Source organism: Anser cygnoides, chromosome 5 (genome assembly GCF_040182565.1).
Source record: "Anser cygnoides isolate HZ-2024a breed goose chromosome 5, Taihu_goose_T2T_genome, whole genome shotgun sequence".
NCBI lineage: Eukaryota > Metazoa > Chordata > Aves > Anseriformes > Anatidae > Anser > Anser cygnoides.
In genome coordinates, this window is record NC_089877.1 from 30,109,448 (window position 1) to 30,136,868 (window position 27,421).

Below are 27,421 nucleotides of genomic sequence, written 5' to 3' on the forward strand. Positions count from 1 at the left end.
GAGGTGACCACGTCAGCCAAAGGCACTGAAACGAGAGAAGAGAAGGAGAAAAACCTCCTTCCACAACCCCAGACCCCAACAAATGTCCGGTGTCACCTTGGATCAGCTTCCTGAAGTGCCTCATCCTGGCGGTACAACGACAGGTTTAATGCTGGTGCTTGGGTAACATGCTTATCCCCATGCAGCCACCCGCTGTATGGTCTATTTAAGTCACTGAGGCAAAGAGAGGACAGCCTAAATTTTGCCACCGAGGAGCACAGCCTTTGTTATTGATGCTAGCAGTCCCACATCTCCAACAGCTTTACAGAGGAGCTCAGAGCCCGCTTCAGGCGCTGCAGAAATTACCTTTCCCTCCATTTCTGCAAAGAGAAGACTAGAACGGAGATGTGCTCTACTTGCTTTGAAGTCCAAATCTCTCCTAAGACAAGGCTAGGCAAGAAAACGGCGGGGTCCCTCGCTTACCAGGAGTATCAGCGGAGGACTGGCTTGAGCTAAGGCAGCAGTCACCAGCCTGCATTCACAGCCTTGCTCCACACTCGGCCCATCCACTGCTCCCTCAGCTCAGAAAGTCTCTCCTGCCCGGCCGTACTTCCATGGCAGCGCCCCAAACTCTCCCTGCAGTCGCTGGTGACAGTCACTCCTGTCATCTGGGAAACCCGTCACAGGTGACAGGAAGGCCTGCTTCGCTCAGGAGCAGCCACCAGCGGGTAAGGAGCGGTGGAAGGGGCAGAGGGTCCCCAGGGCAGAGCCACCGCTGCTTGTTAGTTAGAGGCAGTGACACGAACGGGTGGACGAGCGAGCACAAAGGGACTTTGACAAAAAGGACAGTCGCTCTTAAAGACAAGCAAAGCCTTGAAACGAATCTATTTTGCTGTGGGAGCTCAATGAGCAGACAAATGAATAAAAATGGGTTTCCAGTGAATTAGAGCCCTGTGTCCCAACAACCCTTCTCTCTTCAGTAACCCTTCCTCTGCCTATTCTCCTTGTCCTCCGCTGTCCAGTCTTGCACACGAATACTTCCATGCCCCCTCCTCTGGCCACCCCCACACCCAGCTCCCAGCCAAGCAAGAGGTAATCCAGACTCTCTCTGCAACAGCAGGTAGATGAAGTTCCCAGAGTCCTGCATGACCAAGCACATTTCTCAGCCCTTTTGTTACACCCCTGCCCATCCCCTGGCCCCTCCTGGGATAACAGCCATGGCCAGAGGGCTGGAGCTGGTCAACCAGGCCAGCAGATGCCAGAGGGTAACACCAACAGAATGCTCCCAGCCTCAAGGTTATTTTACGTAGTGAGCACTGGAAACTTTTTAAATTCTATGCTGTGCATTTGTGCAACCTGTGGAACTCAAGAAATAAATTAAGAGAAGTACTGGAAGGCTCAAAGCAAAACATATGCATGTAAATACTCAAAACATCCATAGGTTCAACAGCCAGGATGCATCCATCCTTTTGGTCCAGAACATACTCTATCCACTTGTGTACTGCTTTTTATGAAATTCACTGATGTGCATGTACAGTGAAAGCAGGAAAGGCCCTTCCTATCCGAGCATCTGCATCCTGACCGGGCCAGCCGCTCTCTTTGGCCCAGCAGCCAAGCCCATGTGGGCCTGAGACGGGCAGAAAGCCACATGCATGGGATAAATGCAGGGCTGAATGTGTGAGCACTGCTGTTAGAAGACTGGGAAGCTGGAAGGCATGGAGTTGTTGTGCGATGCGGGGAGTTGGGACAGTTACTGGAGCATCATGAAGAAAATCGTGTATTTAGGAAGGAAAAGCAGAGGGCCAGAGCTGGGGGAAGGAGGGGTGGCCGTAACTCACCGAGGTGCATGAGGCAGCACGGAGATGGGTCTAGGCAAGCAACAAGCAAGCTGGCAGTCTTGTGGGAGTGACAGAGGCACACCCAGCGTAGCTGAGCATCTTCTCACCTTCAGTCTCCTGGTGCGATTCCCCAGAGGGAAGGCAGCTCCGCTGTGCTCTGAAGGTTAAGCTGTGCCTTCTGCCTGGCACAAGAGCACCGTGCAGCCAATGGGCAAAACTGCCTACCTACTTAAAAGCAAACCCCAACACTGCCAGGAGGGACAGGCTTTATTTTTAGCTGGGACACCAGCAGGGTCACTGCTGGTGCTGCGTTTCCCCACGGAAGCCAGGGTTTCATGAAGTGTGCTGCGTGCGCAGGGTCACTGCAGGGGAAACATCTGTCAGGTCAGGTTTGGGGAGATGGATTATTTAAGTTAGGGAAAAGGAAACATTTACTACAAGAAGTGAACCTGAAACTACTCTGTAAGGTTGAAATTGAAGGGAAAGATGATGCATAAAGAGTCAGAGCAGGCGGTAATTAAAGTGAGGGCATCTTCTAGTGCACCCATCTCCGGGATGCCCAGACAGGAGGATTCTCCACCACACTGAACTCCAGCAGCATCCTCTATGCTTATCTCATATCACCCAAGTTTTGAAAGGCTCACTCCTGTCTGGGGGCTGCCAAAACAAAAGCAGCAGCATGTCATTATCCCTCATCAGGATTCTTTACAAAAGAAAAGCCCACACTGAGAGATCCAGCTTGCATTTTACCTTCAAGACAACAACATCGAGACCTCCATCTCACCCTGGCACTCAGGTCCTCACACAGGGGCACCCAATTAGCCCCGAGGCAGGCAGCTCCCCCAGGGCTCTCACAGCCGTAGCATACTGGCTAATTAATCACAGCACACTCAGCAAGCACAGGGCAGCAGCACAAACAGCCCACTGCTGCTCCGCAAGGAGTCCGGTCTTTTCCTGCTAGTGGGTTTTGGGGGTGCAAACCTAATAAAGCAGTTGGCACCACTCCCATTTGCACGGCCTGCGAATGAGGTCTGGAGGCTTCAACGTGGTGAGGTTGTTGCTGATGAAATGCTGAGTGCTAGTGCGAGGCTTTCAAGGGATGTGAAGGAATTGAGAGCAGAGGGGAAGTTCTTCAAAATGAGAGTAAAATGAGAACCTAGGTCCATTTGGCATGCTGCATCTGAGAAATAGCTTGGCCTGGACTCTCTGTGTTTGATTGGATTTTTCAACCAGGATCAACCCCTGTACCTGTTTTGGGGAAGATTTTATATAAAAAATTATTTTGTCTTCCCCCCCCCCCCCCGCTGATATTTGTGTGTCTTAATAGCTTATGAAGCGTTTTGCAGACCCCATCGCTCTTAGCTTCTTTGCAACTAATTTGCATTCAGGACTATCCATCTCATCAAGAGCAGACTTCAAGGCTGAACCAACTCCAAGCCTTAACTGCTTCAGGCAATTCAGGCAGAGGCTTTACAGGTGGAAGCCGGGCTTCTTAAGCCAAGCTGAACATTTTCCACCTCCGGTCATTTGCTCCCACTCTGCGCTACCTCTTGCCTTTTTGTTGGCATAACTGTTTGCATGGCTTTGCCACCAGTAAGGACCAGGAACAGATCTGGATGTAAAGCAGACTGAATCCAACACCTAGCCACATATTTTGCTGTGCCAATAACCTGCAGGGGGTGGAACAGGAGCAGGAAGAAGCAGCCAGGGTGGGAAGGCTGTAGAAACCCAAATAGAAACGACAAGCATGGCAAGGGCATTAGCTGGATGGGCGGGGGCAAGTTTGCCTCTTGCAGCAGTGAATCCTGCAACATCTGCTGGACAATTTATCAGCCTTGTCCCACTACACAAAGGCAGAAACTTCTCCACCTGCAGTTTTTCCAACCAACGTGCATGTTCGAGGGTCACTGCATCAGCCCAGTCAAAAGCATGGAAGATGATTAAGGTGAACTTTCAACTCTGCATCAAAATATTGCTTCCCACCAAGGAACTGACACCTCGAGGTGGAAAACCAAGACATCCAGCCCTTGGTGCCCCCACAGCAAATATTCCAGACTGCCCACAGAGGGGAGGGCAAGACAAGGGCTTCTTCGCAGAGTTTTACTGTGAGCCCCCATCTGTCAGCAGCTGAGGGCGACAACGGCACAAGGCAGAGGCAGCACTGCCCTCCCCTCCTTGGGCCAGGGAGCTGTGGGACAGGGCACCAGGAGCCCTGGGGTGGGTTTCACAGCCTGCCTAGACCCTGGTGACAGACTCCCTCCTACCACTACTTGCATCAAGAGGAGCTAGGGCACATCCAGCTGGAGTGGCAGCCCAGGCGCAGGGTGAGGTGTCGACATGTGCCAACGTTGGTTTTGCCCCTGCTGTGGCCCGGAGAAGGAAACCAGCTTTCACCAGCACACTGGCACCCTGCACCACTGGCACTGGAGGCCCCTGTTCACTCCCGGACATGTCACCTTCCACACAACCTCACCAGTCACATCTACAAAGTCTCCTCTCTTCTGATTAAAACCGTATTCTGCCTTGCTGCTGGATACTGCTGCTGTTTGCTTTGAGACAGCCTCCAAGTACCAGTCCAGGAGTGGGAGATGATGAAAGCAGTGGCAATGCAGTCTCGTATGTCTACAGTTTCTAAAGCTCTTTGACACCTCCCTGGATGCAAAACATGCCCAGCAGCAAAGGATATTTAGTATTTCTGATTGCTCTTGACCTGGCTGTCTCTGCTGTTGTCCTGAGTTAGGAGGCTTAGGTAAAAAGACAGCAGAGTATGCTAAAGAAGCAAATAGAGCAAGCCCAGCTTTGCAGCCTTGAAATAATCTGCTAGTGAATGGAAAGGCTGAATGGAAACAGAAGCTTCTTCCTAAATCTGAGTGCTCTGGAAATCTCCCTGTTTTATTCTGATGGAAAATCCTCATTGGAGTGTTTAGTTAGAAAACAAGCTATCATCATAAAAGAAATGTTAAGAGCCCTAAGCTCCCCTCTCTCCCATGATGTCAACTGTCAGAGACATCAGTGACAGCTCAGCTGTGTGATCAAAGGCTCCAGCAAGCGGATTTAAAGACAGAATTACCACAAAATTGAGAGTTGAAGGAGCATGGGGGCCTGCTGGTCACCTGTTTATAAATGTGTCTTATGGGGTGAACCAATTACTCCGTGACACCGTATTGCAGGAACAACACCTGCTTCTCCTCACTGCAACACTGGCAAGACGGGGGTGGTGGTACCTTCAGACTGGCCTGACACATCGCTGCTGCTTGATGCCTTGTTATTCCTGCAAAATCCTGAGAGCAGGAGGCCTTTGCACACATACGTCTGTGATGGCCATCACCCAGAGTCTGCGGTTTAAAACATTCAGGCAAGGAAAGCAGAGGGGAAGGAGGGAAGCCAGCTACTGCCTTTACCACGTTACTTCCCCAGCAGCCCAATGGGCCCTTCACGCTGCAGGAGACCCAGCCTTGGGGTGGGTCCCAGATTTCTTTCTGGAGGTAAGCAGGGACAGCAAGCTCGCTAAATGCCCCAAACCCCACGTCACTGAAATCAGCAAACACCAGACCGCGAGCTCAGCTGTGCAGAAAGTGCTTTAGATGTGCCCCAAGAAGAGCTTATGATCTCACGTGTCTCACAGCGCACAAAACTCTTCAGGACAGAGCCTGTCATTTATTAGACATTTGTATGGCACTTAGAAACATGGGCCCCCAGCTGGGCTGATGCCTTTAGGAGTTACTGTTATCTAAACATTAAATCAACAATAGTATTCATCTATGCCACAATACCTAAACACAGTGCGTAATGGTAGACAGAGCATCACAACTATCAATTTCCTGGCTACAGAGATTCATTTTCCATATTACAGAGATTTTTTCTTGTCTGTGTAATCTAATTTCCTTCTTTTTTTTTTTTTAAATACAGAATTAGATATTACTGCCTGATTAAAAAAAAATACCTGGCAGACAATCAAAGACATCTTTTTAACTGTTGAAGCACATGAAAGGCATCTGAAACACAACAACAACAAAGAACAAGGAACTATTTGTCAACGCTGTTTGGTCATTGGGGAAGCTTAGGGGAGGAGACCGATGCTGTTTGTTTAAAACAAGCAAACAAAACCTTGACAGACAGACCATTTATCTGTGTAGCGCTTCACTTTAAAAAATATTGGTGGAGGAAATACATCTTAACTCGCTTTCCGATAAAAAGTGCTGACACACTCAGTTATGGCTCTTCCCTTCCCTGGGGATGGACCCTCCGAAACCGTGTGGGATCAGGCACACGTGGCAGCAGGTCAGCCCAGGCCCCCTTGCACCCCATCACGCACTGGCTGGGGCAAGCTTGTCCTCACCAAATCCCCATAAAGGGCTGAAAAACATCATTAGCTGCTTTGTGCAAACGAGACGTGAACCCATGTGCCCACCAGCACGCCAGAGGCTTGCCACGGAGGCTGGGAGCCCACCTGTGTTTCCACTGCCCTCACACAGGACCTTGGCAGCGGGATTACTGCTATACCTTCTGCATCTGGGCAATGCTTGAACCACTGACTTACTAGAACAGGACTCATACTTAGCTTGGAGGAAAAAAAAAAGAAAAAAGAAAAAAAATACAAAGAGGCTGCTCTGCTGCACCTATTACCTATTCACATTCATTCCTCTTCTTCCCCACCCTGACTGGTGTTACCCCCTTTTATTTACAACAGGAGGGTGACCAACGTACCCCCATCACGTCGCACACTAGCAGCAGAACCAAGGGCTCCTGTGCTGCTCCTGCTCTTCCCCGTCTGGCCCTTGGCAGCAGCTGGACGTGCTCTTTTCTAACATTACTACTCCTGCTCAGGAAACAAGTCTCGTTCCAGTTGACCATAGAAGCCTGACTGCAAGCATCAAACACAAATTACTTTCTTAGCGAAACCATCGCCAGGGCAAACAAATGCCTGCAACAGCAGTGGATGGAGCAGGACGGGGAACTCCCTAGAAATGTTCGTGCCTCCTGGGAGCGATGCCTCTCCCCACTGCACCAAACCTCCAGAGCATCTCTAAGGCCTCCGTGTCTCAGCAGTCCCCCAAGGCCAGCAATGCTCTGGCAGGCCTCCCGCCGTGCCCCCAGAGAGCACGGGGTGAGTGCTCTTGGCTGGGAAGGTGCTGCCGACTGTTACCTAAGTCTTCCAGCACTGTCCTCTCCAGAGATAAAAAAACTGCTCAAGAAAATCACCCTTTTGCTCTATGAGGAGATGTGAGGGATTAAAGAAACATACACATATGCACACGGAGGGGAGGATGTGTGTATGGCACATGCAGTTCCTCCAGTGTCTCACCTTAGATCTGAAACGTATTTTCTGGGTGAAATCCCCCAGACAAGCCCAGGAATAAACCACGGAGCCAGGGAACCAACTATTACTCCACATTTCCACTTGGGGGAGAGGGGGGAAAATGCCCATATCCTCATGTTTTAGAATAATTCAAATAATAATAATTTAAAAAGGCAAAAAGGAAAACACTGGCAACGGTTTCATCTCCTGCCCAGGGCGATACTTTAGACACAGGTGAAAAAAATAAAATAAATAAAGCCCTGACGAGAGGCTGGGCGGGAGGAAGAGCAAGAAATCACCCAACATTTAGGCCAGCTTGCGTGCGTGTGCGTGCGTGTAATTTCTCTCCCCCTCTCCCCGTCGGGGGCTGCGGGGGCCCCGCCGGCAGCCCCGTGCCCTATTTCGGGCAGCCCTGGCGCAGCAGCCAGCTATATTTGACACCGGGGGTAAACAAGCCGGCACCGGCGGACGGAGCGCGACAGCTGCCCGGGACGGCGGCCTCGGGGCCCCCAGCAAGAGATGGCCCAGCCCCCCCGTGGGGGAAAATAATAATAATAATACTAGCAATAAGAAAATTAAGGGATAAAAAAAAATGAAATTTTAAAAAAATGAAAAATTAAAAAAAAATAATAATGAGAAAATAAATTTATAGCACTGCATGAGAGGCGCTTCCCCGGGCACCGCCGCCCCCCCCCCCCCCCCCCCCCCCCCCCCGGCATCCCTGCGGGCCGCGCAGCGCCGGGCCGGGCCGGGGCACCCCCCCCGGCGGCGGGAGGGCTCCCGGGACCGGGGTGCCCCCGCTGCCCCCCGCCGGAGCCCCCCCGCCGCCGCCAGGCCCCGGCCCCGCGCCCCCTCCCCGGCGCGCAGGCTGCAGCGGCGGCTGGGCGCCGTACGCAAAGCGCTGCCCCCGCAACACACTCACGCACACACACACACACACGCACACGCACGCAGAGCCGCCGCGGGGACACGGCAGAGCCCAGCGGGCTCCCCCCTCCCGAAATATGGGGACCCCCCCCCCTTCCCCGTAGCCCCCCTACCATCCGCATGCGAGGCGTGAGCAGGCACTCGATGGCAGGACACCCAAGCGGCAGCCTCGCCTTCCCTACGGAGCAGGGGTAGCACCCTCTTACTTACCCCTTCTGGCTGCTTTCCTGACTTTATTATTTTATTATTATTATTATTTTTGAAGGTGGGGGGGGGGGCTCCGCTGGCTCCCCGCTATAAATCCTTCCGGTTCCTAACGGAGCTCACTGCATCCCGGGGGCAGTCACCGGCGCCGTGCGGGGGCTTCTCCTCTGCATGTCAGTCCAACTTGCCGTGCTCGCTACGAAACCTGTGCTCTCTTTTGCAGCTGTCAGGGTGAGCGGGGAGGTGCATCTGGAAAAGGGGGTGGAGGGGGGGGGGGGGGACACACACGCGTAAAATGTTGATAAATCCACCAGCCTCGATCTTCAGCTCCGTGCCGGCTAGTTTGGGGAGGGAAGGGAGAGCTGGCGAAGGGGGAGGAGGATGGAGATGGTCCTGGGGGGGGGTGGGAAGAAAATGGGTTGTACCCCAGATCGCAACTGAATCTGCTGGGCTTCCCCGCTCTCACAGCGCCGGGGCTGTGCCCAGGCTTCCCAGCATCGCGGTGCGCGGCGGAGCGCTGAGCCTGTTTTCTGGGAGACGGCGAGGTTTGCACAACTGCAGCAAGAAGCCAAATCAAAAAGCCAATCTGCGAGCCTCCAAACTCCACGTCACCCTATCAGCTGGGAGCGAGAGCTGCAACAGAATTACAAGCCATGCATATTTATTCTTCTGAACCCAGGGGGGGATTTTCAGATTGTTTAAAGGAAGCCACAATGAAACCAGAGCGAACCCTTTCCAAAACAAATACAAGCAGAGCAGCTGTCTTGCATGTAACGTGCACACACACATCCCTGTGAGATCTCCATGGGTGTATATATAGATGTAGGCACACACTCATGGAGCCGCGGTCGCTCCTGCACCCTACCCTCCAAGTATATTGACTTGACTTTGTGCATTTCAAGCAAAGGAAGGAACACACACAGTAGCTGAGCCTCAGAGCAGAAGATATTGACTGCATATCGTAAATTCAAGGGATCTGCCAAACACTTCTGTGAGATTAAATATAGGCAATGTAATTACATAGGCAGCGTTAGTCCTGGTAACCATTTGAAGCTATGTGCTTTGGTTTGCGCTTGCAGAAACCACCCTTTTTTTAAAAAAAAAAAAGTCAAATAGTAACTTGTGAGACAGCAAGTCATTTTAAGGCAAAAAATACACACTGCCTCCAAAGTTGCTATTTGACTTTGGCAGAAGATAACTGGGGGCTGGTTTCCATGGCCGTGGAACAGGGGAGTAGCTTTGTGCCTTACACAAGACACACAGCAGTGTTTGCACATGGGTTTGTCTCCCCTCGCAATTCCCCCTATTTTTGCCAGCCGCTACCACAGCAGTTATGGGCAGATATGTGCCTCCAGCGGCTTTACCTTCTGGCATGGCTTTTCACTCCTTGGAGAGCCACAAAACCCAGGTGCTGTAAGGTAACAACCCCTGAGACAGCTGCATGGGGTAGGGCCGTTCTGCCCAGGGGTGGGTTATTTCATCCTCCAGAGAGAAGCTGGGAGCCTCTAAGTTCCTGAAAATCAGCTGCTACATTCTGGTTACGGATCCACAGGGCAGCCCCTGGCCCCAAGGTGTTAGGACAGAAGGGATCTGGAGACCTGGAGGAGCAGTTACCTATTCTGGTCTGGCTACTTGCTGCCTGCAGTTGGAAACGCAGACAGAGGCAGCTGGTGAAGGATGCAGTTACTGCCAGGTGGGGTGAACGAGTAGGAGGCAGCAGCACAGAACATCTCATGGGGCCCGGCCTCAGCCCTGTATCTCCCCAACCCTCCTTGCTGTTCCTGTGGTCCCCAGATAACCCAAACAAGGCAGTGACCAGGCAGGAAGGTGGCCCAGGACCAGGGTGACACAGGGACGCAAGTGCTGGCCCACACCAGACATCCTCTGGGCGGCCACCTTCAGACCTCGCACCTCTGCCAGGGGACAGGCCCTGAGGGTGGTGGCTCTCCAGCTTCCTCCAACACCAAGGGGAGGATGAGGTCCCTGCTGGCACAGGGGAACCCTCCTGAGGCAAGGCACCCCATCAGGAGGTCCCAAACAACCACTTGTGCTTAGCTCCCAGAGAGCAGGCCTGGCAGCAAGGCCTGGTGGTTAGGAGCAGCTCATGGCAGGAACCGGCCCTGGGGGTGGCACGCAAATTGACAGCTGAAAATAACTTCAGACAGACAGGAGCTCTTCATTGTACGCAGACGTTTCATTTCACCTCATCTCCACAGCTAAGGACATAAAATCATGCCTAATACATTTAAGAAATGCTCCCAGGCATTTCTCTCTTTCCTCCTGTTCCATATGGGCCTGGTCTTGCGTTGCTCAGTTCAGGCAGAAAATGTTCATCACAACAGGGAGTATATGAAATTTTTTATCTCCTTAGTCTTAGAGGTGTGCTTGCAAGGTACTAACTTGAGATGAAAGCATCCAAACACTATATACTAACACTAATAAATCTATCTTTTTTATGTGAGCTTTGGCAAATAAAATACAGGGATCTCAAACTACTAGACTGCTTATTACCATTTCACTAAACAATGCTGGATCACAGTTTTTTAATGAATACCAAGGTCCCATGATGTTTCAAGTGTTACCTAACCTAAACCACTGAAAGACCATCAAATACTAATATACTTAAACATACATGATTTCTTTCATAAAAGCTTTTCTTGCTCTCTGTGAATGACAAGCATATTTAATAATTACACTGTGCAGCAACAAGAGCAAATACAAAATTTGTAAAGCAAAAACCATTCACTTTCAGACTCCTCCATGATCACCTGAAACTGAAATCCCAGAGAGACAAGATCTCTTGTGAACCAGAAAGGCCTCTCTGAGCTCTTGAGAGTTGGAGCAGAACAAGAAATACAGACTTTGTTCTCCTTTCCTTGTCCAGTAAGATTAAAAAACATTCTTCTAACTTAATCCATGATTTCAGCATCCTATGGCTTCACTCTTCTGCTGGCAACCATGCTGTTAATAAAGATACTGCCAGCAGAATGTACCTGACAGCAGCGCTGTCGATAAAGACAACCTGCGTAACAGGCATCGACTTGCAACATACAATTAAAAAGTAAAACAAAACACTGCCGGTGTTGTACAAGTTCTGGAAGAAACTCTGGGAGCATTTAACTGAGTAAGAAAGGATCTATTCCTAACTCTTCATCCACCTAGTATGCATTTAACACATACAGGTAAGAATTTCACACAGCTCCCATCCAAAATTTAGACCAATATGGCCAAGCTGCAGGCTTGGCTCTTCCTTGGAAAATTCCTAGCTGAGCAAGTCCAGAGAACTTACCCCCACCAACTTGCTGTCCTTCTCTGACCTTTCAGCTCTTGGTCTACTTACCAAAGGACAGCCACAAACATGATCCACATTTACTCTTGTCGCTCAAGTACAAGCAGCCCCACTGCTTCTGACCTAAGTTTGTATCCAAGGGTCTGGCACAGCTCCCTACTCTCGTTCGAGGTTTGGTCTTGGTGCACCTGGCTTGTGTCATGTTATTTTTTCATAGCTTTGCTTTTCCTACCTCATCAGCTTTCATCGGGTGCCTGCTCAAGTTAATATCAGAAGAGATGGGTTAATGTGACATTTATTAGTACGATGCATCTGCAGAGCCTTGAAATGAAGTTCCAGATCTGAGAAAAAATTACTTTCTAGGGGAAATAAGGAAAGGAGTCACCACGTAGGAGACAGCTTCAAGGCTATTTGTGATTACAGAGCAAATGAATCCAGATTAAACATAAAATCTTTGCTTTTCTTTTTTTTTTTTTTCCCCTCCCATAAAAGCCTTCTTTGTAAACATGACTGGAGCTTTGAGGGCCAAGCAGGGCTTTATTCACACTTTCTCACTGGTGCATAAGAGACATCAAACCCATCAGACAAGCCATGGGACACCTGGGACAGTCCATAGGACTTCACGGTGCTTACCATTACCAGCAGGCCATTCCTCCAAAGGTCCTAGCAAATGGATTCCTGCCACAGATACACACGGAAGGATGAAACACTGCTTGTTCATTTAGCCTTTGTGCACTGATCAGGAAGGAGTGAAAGCTTTTGATCACTCTGATCCACAGATGCGGCTTTAACATAAGCTCCTCTGGTCAAAGCTCAGCACAGAGCTTCCTGTGAGGTTTAGTTTGGGGTCAGTGTCTGTGTTCCTCAGGTCTTTCTCAGGAGGATGGACAGTTCTGTGTGTGACCAACCTCACTACAGGAACTGAACACAGAGCAATGTAGAGACAAGCCCAAATGTAGGTTACTGTTACCACAAACATGTCCTGCTCTGTGCTTGCCAAGGATATTCTTTGTACATGAACACAGACCTAAAGGAAAAACTTAAAGCAGCTTTCAGATACTGTGTGCAACAATAAAAATAAATGAATAAAATAATAAAAAAACTACCTGGAGATAGTTGTTAATCACTGGGAGCCCAGAGCAACTCAAATCCTTAAAAACTTTTGATGAGAAGTGACATCTTCCAAAGAATCACCTGACAATGAAGGAGAGTAAGGGCAGACCTCAAAACCAGATTTCGGTTATGAGGTGGAATTCAAAGTGGATTTTTCCAGCATTTTAATTGCTAACTGGGGCTGGTATTCGGGGGGGACCTTCTCATGTTGAGAAGCTCTGAGACTTTCCTTCTTTCTAGGCAACTTACAGCAATAGTTCCATACCAGTTCTGTTATAAACTATAGTATATATCTGGGATGGGTTTTATAGCATGTGATTTTTCCAGGAAGGACCAACAGGACTCTGCTGCTTACAGCACTGGAGTATGTGCCTGGCTAGAGGGCTCAAGCAGATTCAGAAGGCCTCTTCCAGCTGCAGTGACTAATAATTAGCAATCAGCACCCACAATGCTGGAGCTGCACCCATTTTCTCAGCTGGTGAACAAGTACACGAGGCTCAGATTGTGGAACTGGATTGGACCTGCTCCTCTCCCCACTCTCACTAAAGAGCAAGGAGCCTTGCCTCAGCTGAGGTTTGGCATAACAGATGTGACAGCAACAGGTATTAGCACAGAAAGAATTCTGGAAGCATATCAGTGCATTCTGATGGGTTCCCATACATGTCTCACAAGGCTCTAGAAGAGGATTTGGTTCTCAGACATGTCAGTTTGTTTAATAGCTTCCCAAAATCATTTCAGATTCCAAAAGTCAATGGGAAAAGCTCTTATTTCATTGATTTCAAAACCCAAGGAAGACAAAATTGATTGTACCTCTACCACTCTGGTTTCCCTTTTAAACACTGGCACCAAGATTTTTTTCTGCTTCCTGCACTACATGCTGGCTAATAACATGAGAAAAATCCACATTTCTAAAACTAAGCCAGGCCTTTGTGGAGAGGAGGATTCACAGCTACTCTAGAGCTGCAATTGGTGCTTCCGCCATTTGCTGTGCACTGGCTAGCTTTCACATGCTTCTCTCGGACTCTTCCCCCTTTCCTATTCCTTCAAAATTTTGGGTAAGCTTCTCCCTAGAGAGCAGTCTTACCATTTGACTGTACTGCTATTGTTAATGAAAAATGGTCAGGGTTACGTTACACACAGAGCACACAGGTAGCAGGTATCAATACCTGGCACATGGCCTGTGGGTGCCCCTGCCCTGTAACCTCAGAGCAGCTGCTGGGAGGCTGCACATGAGGTTTCACACCATGGTTTGCCGCTGCTTCGAGCGTGCAGGATGCTGGAGCTGAAGGCCCCAGACCTCAGGGGATGCTACCAGACAGCACACTACAGACCTTGATAACACAGTCCAGGGGGGATAACAATAAATGCTGGATAAAGATAGAATAAGATTTTACTATTCCCTTAAGGTGAACGTAATAATTTTCTTAGCAAAACAGCTGAGACCTACTAAAAATGTCTCCTATGCAATAGTGTCTCTTCCTTTAAAAAACTGGGACAAAGCGAAGAGCGCCAGATTGTCTCTTCCCCTCCAGCACTTCGAAGAAAGCCATGCTTCCCTCCAGGAGACTCCGATCCCAGTTTATAAAACTCAGGGGGAAAAAAGACCTTTAAAGTAAATTAACATCAGCTGTTAATGAACGTTAAGAGTTTAATTAAAGGAGCGAAAGGCTTGTGCATGGAGGCACTGGAGAGGTGCATCATCCCAGGGTACCCATGGCCTTTCCCCAGGTAGCACACGGGGACAAGTGCTCTGGGCACGGAGCCAGGCCCCAGACCACTCTGGTGATGCCCAGGGGCAGGGACAGCCTCCCCAGGAAGAGGCCGGGTCTGCCTCCACCCTCAGCATTGAGGACGTTAGTCTCTCATTACAGCTGTCCTTCTGACACGTGTTGTGGTTCTGGATAAAGCAGGTGGTCCTGTATAAAACATCGGTTATCCCTTCAAGTGTTGGTTTATTCAGGTGCTCCTAAAATTTCCCTTAATACACAACACATATTTTGTCTATGTTCAGGCTCTGCCCTGTCCACATGCCGCCTCTTGCTCACCCTAGCCTCTCCCCACCAGCCCCTGTGCACTGGCACGGTGGGTTCAGCCCTTGCTCTTCATCAGCACAATACTTATGCAGTGAACCTAGTTATGCAGTGAACCTGGAGGAGCTCTGTCTGTCTTTCCTCAGCAGTGGATCTGCACCCCATGGTGTGCAGAAAGAGACCTGCAGTGAGGCATTTCTCACCTCCCAAGGCTGCTGCAAGGGCTAATTACTTGACACTTGCCTGCAATGCCCTCCAGAGGATCAAGGTGTGGTTCAGTACACCCATTATGTGGCTCATTACAGGCCTTGGTATTTACTAGACAAGAGAAAGAGCATCCCTGGAGCGGCAACAGCATGAAGAAGCCTCCTTAGCGTTACACACTTCTACTCACACCACCAGAGCAGCAGGACCTGCTGCGCTCAGATCCCCCTTCAGCTAGTCCTGCCATGAACCCTGCACTCCTCCACCAGCTGCTGTCCCTACCACCACCCTCTCACTGGTTTCAGTGGTATCTGGAGATGGAGCAAGCCCTCACTTGCTCCTCAGCACGCTTATATTCCTGTGGTGTTTCACTTACATCCTTCTCATTACTGAGAAGGAGAGTGGAGGGTAGCTCCATACCCCACAGGACACAAGCTGGACTTCTTTGGTGGACGTGTTGAGATTGTAAGTCCATTGCCTGCTTTCATGAACAAGGAATATAGGTTCAAAAAAGGAAAAAGAAATATTATTAGAAGGACCAAAGCCTCAATGAGTCCCATCACTTCCCCCAGCTGCTGCTGTGTATAATCATTTTCATAGTGTATCAGGAAGTGTGAAATCACCGATTAATTTTATGACTGTGATTTTCATCACAGAAGGTGGGGACGTAAAACCTTTCTCTCGTCAGTGCAGCTGCAGGTTCATTCTCAGCTCCCAAGCCTCCTCCCTTACCCCAGGTACCGCTGGGGAAACCAGTGAGACAAAACGCTGCAAACCAGGTCACCCTTCCTCTTTGACGGAAACACGCAGACAAGCTCCAGTCCTCGCTACAGAACCCCCCAGGGTGCTGGGACATGGAGCAGAGGAAGTTTCCTTCACAGACTTGTCAACAGTGCTCAGTAAATAAATTAAACGTGCGCTTCCCCCAGGGCTCCGCTGCCGGGCGAGGCTCTCTCGCGCCTGCCAGCAGCAGAGAGGCAGGGCTCTGGGCCGGGACCCCCTGGCTGTGAAGCACCAAGTGCCCCAACTCACACCCAGGTGCCTGTGCTCAGCACTCACAGCTCTCTGAGCACTGCGCTGTCCTCAGCCACGCCAAGGGCCTCCACCTCTTGTAGGCCTAATTCAGACAGCGCACACTCCTGAGCTATGGAGACCCCTCTCTGGCCTGCAGAAGCTGAGGGCAATCCCTCCTTGCACCCACCCATGCCCACCAGTTTAGGAGCCCTCCCTTGCTAGAGGTGCTTAGAGACACGTGCATGAGCTGCTGACCAGCCCAACATTACCACAGAGCATAGGGGGAAAGACAGAGCTTCCAGTCATTTTTAGCAAAGTGCAGATGATGATGAGATAACATCCAATCCTGATCCTGTGGAAATTAGCTGGAATTTTGTCATAGTCAGCACTGTAGTCCATGCTACACTGCTTGAGCCTAGAGAACCAGCGCAGTGGTGGGCAGGAAGCGAAGCATCCTGCATCCAACACCTTCTGAGAGGAACTCTCAGAAGCAGAATGAGACGTGGACTCTGTCCAGAGCAGCACAGCTACAAACCCCCTCGTGGGGTATATCGACAGGCCTTTACTGACAACTGCTGAGTTCATGTCTTCTGCTAAAAACCAAGCTCACAGACAAACAGGGCATTGGTTTGGCCCTGACCTCAAACTGGAGTGGAGGTGATTGCTGTCCCACAGAACTGGCTCAGTGCCTCAAAGAGAAGAGAGCAGCGTGTGCGGAGACCTCCTCACACAGCCTGCATCCTCCCTGGGGACCTACTTCCTCCTTCACATGCCACCCTGGCATCGCACTCTGCCTGTTTACTAGTTAGTGAAGCAGGTGGGAAAGCAGCAACAATTCTCCTGCCTCTCTGTTTTGGGCTTGTGTTAGCCATCATGCACGAAGTGACAAGCCCACAAGGCTCCTGCCCTGAGCCTGTACAGTAAGGGAGGCCAGCACGGGCAGCACACACATGCACACGCTGCGTGGCTTCCTCCAGTGTCCAAACTGGACTGGGCAGACCAGAGCACTGGGACAGACACAAACCCCTTGGCCAGGACACAAAACTAAAGCAGGGTTTTATGGGCTAGGATGAAAGGGGAAGTACTTCAAAGACTGAAAAGCATTAATTTTCCTTTTTGCTGTGGTTTTTCCTTCCCCCTTGCTTTAATATGATGGATCACCTGATAATGACAGGCAGCCACTGTGATTGACATGTACATCCCGGATAAAAGAGAACAGGAAATTGGATCTGAGGCTCTGTACTGTATTTCAGTGAGTTCTGGAGCCACCAGAAAGGGACGCTTGGTCAGACTGCTAATGCCATCACATTCCCCACAGCCACAGACATGCAGTCGTGTGTTCAATTTCCTGCCATCACTCGTTGTGTCTATCGTGCAGCCAAAGAACAGGAGTATGAAGTATATCTGATTTAGAGATGTGCATGAGTGAGGCACAAGCTCTGGCTACAGTAGGAAATTGAAGTGTTGATGAAAATGGTTTTCAACGGGGAGCTTCCTTGTCTCCTCCCTGCCCACTCCAACCTGTTTTCCAGGGCTTATGGTCACAACTATTGCCACTTTCACCAAGACCTCAGTGAATTGTTTTAATATTGGCTTTTCTAGCCCAACTTCTCTCTGCTGTGAGGAAAGATCTCTCAAAGTGCACTGAGACCTTTCCTCTCTCCCATCCTCTGCTGCCACAGTGGAGGCAATATACTGAGCACAAAACCTTGGTTACCTTCACTCTGACACCTTCTGCATCCTGCAGGAAGAGCTGGTCTGCCAGCTGAAGGGGATGGAGAAGCAAGGGGGACCATAGCAGGACAGGGGAACCTTTGTTAAGACAGAATGAAGTCTCCTTTGGGTTCGGATAAAGGATGTAGCCCTGCAGGAGCTGTCAGGGCACCAGGAATCCATTCCTGTTGTGGGCTTTGCAGGGTCCTCAAGGGTTTTCCCAAGCACAGCCAGCCAGTCCTAAATAAAATACCCTGCATGTTTCATGAAAACAATGTATTTTAATTTTAGTTCTATGGGTTGGACAAGCATCCGAACGTGCATGAGTTTAAATTGCTTTCCCAAATTTGGGGGATCTGCACCACATCCCATTGAAAAGCTATTTGAGTTGCCACCCTAGCAGAAAAATCCACCCAGCAATAATATCCCTCGCCTCACTGGCCCATCAGGCTGAAATGTAATAGACAAGATATTGATGCAGCAACCTGATGTAATCAAGAGCTATAAAAGGCAAAGCAGTAAATCATTTGGATGCAACAGTCTGTGCACTTAGCTGTTCTTTATGTTTTCTAAAGCATCCAATAAACAAAATTGCATTTACCTACTAACAGTCACACAGGAATTTTCCCTGCAAAACTTGTGTTCTTACAGAACGCAGATGGCAGTAGGGAAGGAAACATCTGGGAAGTAGGTCAAGAAATGTCCAGGATTAAGAATGATTTTTTTCTTTGTCTTCCTTGCAGGCAGATTATCTGAAACTCACCTCACTGATGAGCACAGCTCCCAGAAAAGGCAGCTCTCACTGCTCCTGGGGTTAAAGAGTCAACCATATTCTCCGTGGAACTCAGTGCTCTTAGGACTGAGCATCAAGCATGCTTACAAGACCTAAAACGAGAGCTGCAGCTCTGGGGGAAGCTTGTGCAACACTAACTGGAAACGAAGAGTCAGATCTGTCTCTTACGCCTCAGTTAGGACCATCAGGAGCCGCCCTAAAGTGATGAAGCTGCCTGGCAGAGGCAGGGATGCTGACTGCAGCGTTCCTCCTGAGCAGGAGCTGCCGGTCCCCAGAGATGGCAGTTCAGGTAAGCTGGAGAAATGCACACAAGTGTGGCCGCAAAAGAGGTTCTTGCGGGAGGACCAGGAGGCCAGAGTAGTCTCCACAGCACAGAAGCAGGTCGCAGCCCCCTCCCTGCCAGGGTCTCAGTGTTTCAGCATGACCTGTGGAAACACAAAGCTTTCTTATAGATTTCAGGTATGCAGAAGCATATTTTTGTTCCAGCCCATGAGACAAGCTTTGCTTTTCCTCCACATCTCAAGACTTTGGTTTCCAAATAAAGAATCAGTCAAGATATACAGAGGGTAAATGAGATCAATAATTCCTATCAGCTTCTAAAGTGACTAAAGAGACAGCGCAGGAGCTGGAAAGAGCTGTAGATTAGGCAGAAATTGAGGCATTTTCTTAGCTGCTTCTGTACAAAATTCCTGAGAGCAAAGGGAAGACGGAGCCTTTCTTTGTCTGCTTGGCCTCAGTAATAAGGCGAACCCTGATGTCTCAGGAGGGAGAGCAAACACCAGCAGCACTTCAGGTTTCCTTAGGAGCTGTGGAGCATCTCACCAGCATCACCCCAGCAAATTCACTGCAGGTGAGTGCTATTGCTCTGACAGCAGCACACAAGACAAAACTTGCCAGCAGAACCAGCCAGGCTTTGTGGTGGTTGTTTGGTGGCCAAGTGTCCCTGACAGCTGTGGAGCTACAGTAACTTACCCCAGCTGAGCATCTTCCCCATTGGCTGACATTTAACTGCCCTGCTTTTTCCAGGATTTATCAAAAACTCAGGCACTCAAGGTGACTCATCCCCAGCTAAGCCAGAGCAAGCAAGAGCTGTCACGCTGCGCAGTGCTCTGGCTGCCCAGGGGGGCTGTCAGTAACACAGAGTGACCGGGTCCTCCCTTGCCTTATTAACTGGGGCAGCAGCAGCGTATTGCAGGGCATCAGCCAGGTTGGATGGACCCCTCCTGTGTAATAGAGATGGGGATGAGGAGGAGCCACTCCCTGCGTGTTGAACTGGGGGAAGAGTCACACTAATGCTGCAGCAAAATTCAGATATATATGTACAGAGCAGCCCAACTAGCTTGCATGGAGCTACATCATGATAAATAGGAAGAAAAACCCTAATTATAATCACTTGTCAAGTAACTGGCGCTTTCCCCCCACTCTCCTCCCTTTTCCTTATAGCCTGTCAGTCTCACTGTCAGCCTGCTCATGATTTTCATGTTTCTGCAGCATGTTTAGACTGAGGATGAAGCTTACACGTGAGCAGGTGAATTAGGGGCAGCGGAGCAGTACCCAGCAAAGCCTGGAGGAGGAGGCATGTGCTCCCAAAGGAGCTGGCACTGCGGCCAGCAGCACATCCTTCAGTCCTTCCTCGCTGGGCTCTGAAAGCACAGCCACATCTGCACACACCAAATGTCTTATACCATGGGCCCCCTTCCTTCCCCTTCTGATCCCAATGACAGGCCTGAACTCTGACATTTCTCACTAGAGGGCAGCAGGATGCGTTTAGAGATGCACACAGCAGAGCCAGCTGTGCCAGATGTCAGCCCAGCCCTCCAGGTCCCCCAGACTAATAAATAGCTACTCACACAGGGATGGGAAGGAGTGAGCCAGCAAAGCCCAGGGTTGCACCAAGGGGTCCAGGGCAGCACTGCCTGTCATTAATATGCTTGGCACAGCATTAAAAAGGGGAGCAAATGGGACAGGAGGCCAGCACGGCAGCCTTGATGTAGGACATGAAAGGAGACATTTGCTATCAGAAGATCAGAGACAAGGAGGCGCCACAGTAAAAAAAAAGAATGGCTACAGTGGAGGGTTCAGCTGCCGAACAGCCCTGTGATGGGCATGAATTCGGAAAGAGCTGCTGCTCCCTCAAAGAGGCATGCATGCACACTGCCCTGCCCTTCCATGGTTTATTACGGAGAGTTGTTATACAGGAAGGAGACGGGGGATGAAACTGTGCTCATACTTCAGAGACAGAGCTGCTAAAAGCTGTGGAAAACTGAATTGAATGCACAGGATGAATTGAACAATAACGCTGAATTGACACAAAGTTTGTCACTGGCATGTCGGGAGTGAAAAAAGAAGTGGAAATTACTCGGCGTGGCAAGCAATCCTCTGTTTGAATAGTGGAAACTGCATTTTTAGAGCAGCTTACTGTGAAAGCCTGATTAGTCCAAGAGCACTGAACGTAGCACTCATTTGGCAGGCTGGAAATCTTCCATCTCAGTGCAGCCTAGCACAAGTGCCTGCTCCAAAGGCATCTTTTGAGGCAAGTGGCTCTACCTGAATACTAGACATACTAGAGGTGATCCCACTAAATTACTGCCCAAAGTGGTTCAAACTTCACCAGATAGAAAGCAAGTTGGGAGAGCAAAGCCCCAGAAAGTGAGAGTACATGCCAGCCACGATGCAGTTCATCTGTCACCAAGGATCGAAGAAATCTTGCCAAAACTACACCAGCCACCCCAGGTCCCTCAACCCACCACTGAAATGAAGCAGTCTGGAGGAGCACAGCAAAGATTTAATTAGCCATAACAATGCCACTGTAGGACCAGAGCTGAAGAAGGCAATAGCCAAATAGCACTGGGAGTATGTTTCTACAGACAAAGGGAAATCACCATCTTGGTGATTGCATTTGGCTTCAGAGGGCTCCTGAGGCTGCATGGGATGTTAGGCCTGGAAGGACCTGCACTGACCAGTGAAGTCTGGCAGAAGCCAACAGCTGGGTTAAGTTAGGCCCCAGATGTTCAGTTTCAGTGAAGCAGGTAAGGCACTGAGCCCCGAAACACACTGCTCAACATCCTTCTTTCCCTGCAAAGCATGTAGAGAAAGATCTGCCCAAGGGAGCAGGTCCACAGGTGGGTTTTGGTCTACCAACACAGCCCACCTGCAGTGAGACCTTGCTGAGCCCAGAGGGCAGGTGGGGCACCAAAGGCACCAGTCAGAGGCAGGGAGAAAGAAGCACAGAACAAACAGACCTATAAAAGAGAATGGGCACATGAAAACGTGAAATTGCCTTGTCTGAGCTTTGGCAAATTGGCACTGAAAAGGAAACGTGAGTCATGAGAAGTAAAGGATAAAGTGCCCCTAAACCTGTCTCGTTTATTTAAAATTGCACTAATGCTGACAGGCTTTTAGCTTCTCGACCTGCATTCCCCATCTTCACAAACATGGGTCACGGGGACACAACAACACAGGCAACAGGTTGACAAGAAGAGACCGTGGCGGGCAACCCCCATGTCTTAGCACTCCCTCCTTTACGAGGCAATACGTCTTTCATCTGGCCTGCTGTCGTGCCTCAGCCAAAAATTGCCATGGCCCCATGGGGACCAGGGGACCTCTCCCTCTGGAAAGTGCTATTTGGGAGGCACCAACAGCCAGGACCTGACGGGTGGACAGGGGCACTGCAGGCTGACGTGGCTGGTCCAGCAGTCTGCATATTTGGCCACAATGATCCTCCTGGCCTCAGTTCTCTGATGGGTGTCTCCAGCGCAAGGGCTGTGGTTACAGCAGCCAGTCAGCCCTCTATTTGTAGCCTTCAGTACTGGTTTACCATAAGGGAGTGGCAGCTTGCATTCCTCCAGTGCTGTCCTTCTGGGACACTGATAACAATTTGGAGAAACCACTAGCAGGGGAGGCATGCAAGAGCTTCACTCTGCAAAGCTGAGCTTGCTGAACATCAAACTGTCCTTGGTGGGGTGGTGACACTGAAACAGCCCCACCAAAAGCTGGGCTGAGGACAGCTGTGGCCAGCTTCTTCCCAACCAGCCCAGAGGGGAAAGATGCCTTGAAGAAAGGCTTGGGTTTGGAGGAGATCCAGGAGTTGTATCCATGTGATATTTCAACATGCCTCTCCAGCTCTGCTTGGACCTCTGAAATGCTCCCAGGTTTTGAGATGGCTTCCCCGAGCGGTCAGGTGTTTGCACTGCTCTGTACTCTCTGGGGACTCCCCTCCTGTCTGTTACCCACTGGTCCCAGAGCCCCAGATATTACCCAGGCAGAACAATAGGAGAGCACAAGCAATTTGCCTGCATTGTTAGGGAAGTGGAAGCGGGACAGCAAACCCCAGCCCTACAAATGGTTATCTTTGAGTACATAATTCTTAATTACATACTTAAGTGAAGCCTAGAGTAATTTAGTAAGCTAAGCATGTAATTCCATTTTAACTGATGGGTAAGTCCCTAGAGCAAGTGCTTATGTGTACACAGGGCTACTCCCTGACTCCTGCAGGGCCCCCTGGGGATCTGAGAGGTCTCGCTCTGGCTGCACTGGGGGTGCTTCAGCAAGGCACCGCATCAGTGTGCAGGCAAGTGGGCTACAAAGCCATGCCCCAGACTTGTATGACAACCCCCGGCCACCGAGAGAGTGAGTCTGGGTGATAAAAAACCCTCTTCTGCTCTAAGAAGCGTGGATGGGGGGCAGATGCAGCCCGATCTGGCTATGCACTGCACCAGGCAGGCCCCGAGCCTGCCCGGGAGCCCTGCACCTCTCCATCTGCCAGCACGGCTCCAGCAGGCAGCCAGCTCACCTCTGCTCACCCCGGTGCACAGCTGTGCTGGAAGGAGTTCCTAGCGCAAACCTGCCTACTTCTTAGTTTCACTGTCTATAAAATGAGGCTAAAAATAGACATCCACCTTTAGAAAATATCTGGAGATCCTTTGATGGGTGCTGTGCAAACAGAAGTTGTCGTCATTAACAGCCAGGTAAGATGAAAAAAGAAGTGGGGGAAAGACCTGTGCTGAGCCTTTTGATGGGTTTGTTGAGTGAAAAAATAAAGATTTATTAAAGCTACATTTCACTGCTTAGATAACAACAACAACAAAAAAAAAAGCACCACTTATTTCACTTTTCATCATGTATACCTCAAACCTTGGAGTCTCAGCAGCTTGTGAAAAGTACCTTGGATCATTAGCTCTTCCACCAAAAAAAAAAAAGAGAAAAATCATTGTGGCTTAATTAATCTTGCTGGTGGCTGCCATGCAGCAGGAGGTAGTGTAAACATGCAACTGAAGACTTGGCACACTGAAGAAACATCACACTTCAGCTGGTGCCAATACAATGGAGAATGGATTTAATACAACGCTCAGGGGAGGAAGCAGAGGGAGAAAGAGAGGTGAGAGTTGTCTGCCGCTCTCGGACACAAAGGAGGCTCCTGAACAACAGGAATTGTTTATAAAATTACAGCACTAATTTCACATCTACCTTGCTTGGTAAGGAAGGTCACCTGAGCCAAGGCGAAGGCCACAGATGGCAGCTTTATCAAGGCACAGAGATCTGCAGTGAATGGTCCAGTGCATGAGCGTACCCTCTGCACCCAAGGAAGACCACAGTGTTGTCAGTGATTGTGGTGACCCCTGCTTTATTATCAGCTACAAAGGACCACTAATGGTTTGAGCTGCATGATAACAACACCAAGGGATTTATCCAGTGCAGAGGATCAAGGCTCTGGGCATTGTGTAACTGCACAGAAACTAGTTTTTACCCTCTTACCAGACTGTGAAGGCTGGTCAAGGGTGGGAATAAAGTGGAATTATCCCCTTTTCATAGATACAGCAGAGAAATGATGCTATTTATCCACAATTACAAAGGGAGACTGTGACAAACCACCTCTGCCTCTTTCCTACCTCCTTAGAAAGTAGGGCACGATTTCTTTCAAGAGCAGCAGTCAGTAATTTCTCCAAGGTCAACAGTCAGTTCAAACTAGACAGCACAAATGCTCATTGGCATTTTAGAGGTGAACAGCAAATAAGCATTTGTTGTTGAACAGATACCCTCCTCTCTTCCTTGTGCTAGATCTGCTTTCTTCTTAGGGAAAAAATATACGTAAAAGAAACAGATATTGCTAAGTAGCTTCCATTAAGGTATGCTATGTAACTTTGCCAGTGCTGCCTACTCTCTGGGCAGGACAGGGACTTACTCTGGGTGAACAGCCTAAAGCATCTTGCACATGGCAGATTTTTTTTCTGGTCGGCTATCATTTGGAGTGTACAACCACCTGGGAAGAGACATGAGGAAACTACCAGCAGAGATGCACAAGGGAGGAAAACAAATGAAGCTGAGGAGCTGCGAGGGGGAGGAAGCATGCAGCAGGGAGGAGACATATCTGCCCTGGCCAGCGCTAATATCACTGCGCCCAGCTTGCGTGTGACTCAGTCAATCCACTCTGGGCATGACATTTCTCTTGGTAGAACATGTCCTCTCCCCAGCTCCTCCGCTCTAATGCACTGATGCTTTCATTTCAAAAGGTGACATGATTACAAGCGATGCTAAAAATATACATGGGCTTTCATTTCACTCCCCCATCTCTGGTGGAACAAAATTTCCAGCTTTTGTGTTAGCCATCAAACAGTGATTTAATCTGAAAGGCGTTCTGGGGGCCAAGAGCATTCCCTTTTTTCCATTATCTTCTTCCTTTACAGGACACTAACAACCAAGGCTCAAACTTAGAGCCCAGTCTGGTTGTTTGGATGGCTGTCAGTGAGCCCCCCCCAGCCCCGCCAATGGGAAGGGGTGCCATTCTTTCACCCATCCTTCAATCTTAACCATGCCCTTCTGCATGGTTACAGATCTAGGCTGGTAGCACTCAGATTTCCGATGCCATTGGCCATCTTAGCTACTCTTTGAGGACACCATAGTCTTGTGGCAAGGAAAGGGCTGAGTTTATAGCAGACACACAGAGGTGGGACTCATCACACGCAGCAGCCTGATGCTCCCCCCAAATTCAAGCCTCCAGTGCATACACACCACAAAGGCCCTGCCAGCTGCCTGAGGAAAGAGCCTACCAGGAACCAATGACATGCTGGCATTTAAATGCAGGAGATTTTAGATAACAAAGTTAATTACAAAAATCTTCAGTTTTTCTTGCACAAAGTGCTCAATGTACTTGCAATACTGCTATGGATTCAGCCTATGGATGGTGCAGATGCAGGTGAGCTGTTCAAAATTATGGGAAATTAGTTAATTACATTTTTTTTCATATAACTTCAGGTTGCTATAAGCTTTCTTTAGCTTTAAATGCTTTTGCCTCACATATGAAACATTTTCTGCTGTGGTTTGAAAGACATATCCTAATACTAAGTTACAGTAATTCCTGCTTGTGTGTTAGGTATTCAAAATAGAAACCTTAATTACAAGTTGGAAATGCTATAAATGGCAGGCAATAAATCTCAACAACAGAGGATCAAAAGGGAATGAAAACCAGCAACATGGTTGTTTTTAATCTAAAAAACAGGGCACATTAGTCTGGTACTAGACCTCAGTTGTTTGGAGAATTTTACCTCAAGCAACAAACTATGCAAAACAGTTATGTCTTAGGAAAATTAAGAAAATACAAACACTTCTCTTTAGGATCATTGTCAGTGTCACAAAACTCAGGTACTGACATTGGCTTTTCATCATTCTTTCAGAAGAAAATACCCCTTATGCCTCTGATTTTTATGCACAAGTGCTAGACTATTGAAAGATACTTCTTTTAATGAGCACTCCAAAATTTCCCTTTCAATATTACATAGAAAAAAATAATGGTTGAAAGCATTTTTAAAAACATCTTTTGCTGTCCCCAAGTTTTTTACTTGCTTAAAATCATATGTTTATTTTTATACCTCAGAAAACCCTTTTGAGGTGGATGTTTTGTAGCAGCACACAAGCCTCACATAACAACTTGATAATGAAGTTAGACAAAGGGGACATCTTTCTGTACAAAAATAGCATGTGCACTTTATGTTCTAGTTACTGATCAGAGATCATTTGAGTATAAAATTTGTATTAAGGGATAATGAATTAATCCTTTGGGAACACGGAAGCGAGTTCCTCTGTAAACCCAGAAACATGAGCTACCTCTCCAGAAAAATTAAGAAAGGGGAAGATGGCCTTCTGAATGACTGGTTCAATTACAGAAGCTAAGAATTCATTAATTTTAAAAGATTAACTAGACACTTTCATATGTGCTTGGACTAGCTGAAGCAGTCTTCCAGCTCCTTTGAAACACAGACAAGAGTGAACTGAATATCTATGTAAAAACACTGCGAGGTTCGAGAAGCTCCAGAGGCGCTGTGAGGAGCCACAGCCACCGGGGCAGCCTGCCCCCTCCACGTCTCACGGTGTGGGCATGGAGGCCCGCTAGGCCCAAGCCACCAAGCTGTGGCACCCACTCATGAAACGCTGGCAGCGACACTACCAGGTGAAGCCAGCCAGGCCCTCACTGCACCCTATAGTCCATTTTTACAGAAATTAGTGGGAAAAAAAAAAGAAAAATGTTTTTATTCCTCTGAGCAACCAGCAGTGCCCTGCCCTCCGAGTGCCCAGGCTCGCAGCTCCATGCAGGAGGCTCTCCAGCCAGCCGCTCCTCAGCCCAGGCCTGCAGCAGGCAGTGCAACGTGGTGGCTTTCCAGTTTGGCACTGCTTCCTGACACGAAGGCATCCCCAGACCGCGACACAGGGAGGAGCAGGCAAACAGGGCCAGCAGCTAGCAAGAAATTTCCTAGGCGTACTAATGGGATAATGAAGTGCAGCTCCAGGTAGTAACAGCTTCTGCTGAGCATCACAGCCCCGAGGCCGTGCACTCGCAGGGAGAGAGAAGCTATCTTTGGTAAACAGATTTCACTTGGACTGAAAATTTTCTGTCCTTTTCTGCTGATTTGATTCAGCAAAGCTGTTTCAGCGGCTTCCCTTGCCATTATTGATTTAAATACTTCTGCTAATTATTTGGCACACAATTGAGAATTGCCCAGCTGCTGCAGTTATCCGTGATTTACC

General features: G+C 49.1%; 1 protein-coding gene and 1 long non-coding RNA gene across 4 annotated transcripts in view; one reads left to right on the forward strand and one right to left on the reverse strand.

Annotated features, from left to right (window-relative positions):
* SLC8A3 (solute carrier family 8 member A3) overlaps positions 1–8,391 on the reverse strand; it is a 102,139-nt gene extending 93,748 nt beyond the window's left edge. Inside the window, exon 1 of one of the 3 annotated variants that reach the window (XM_066997752.1) lies at positions 8,254–8,391. The gene's annotated coding sequence lies outside the window, so the exon portion shown is untranslated. Of the gene's footprint in view, positions 1–8,156; positions 8,177–8,253 lie in introns of those variants that run through there. The other 2 variants (XM_066997751.1, XM_066997753.1) reach the window with 2 other exon arrangements.
* On the forward strand, positions 8,349–8,860 carry LOC136790917 (uncharacterized). The gene is made up of 2 exons (XR_010831773.1): positions 8,349–8,478; positions 8,716–8,860. It is a non-coding gene; the product is annotated as an uncharacterized lncRNA (long non-coding RNA).
* The last annotated feature ends 18,561 nt before the right edge of the window (positions 8,861–27,421 follow it).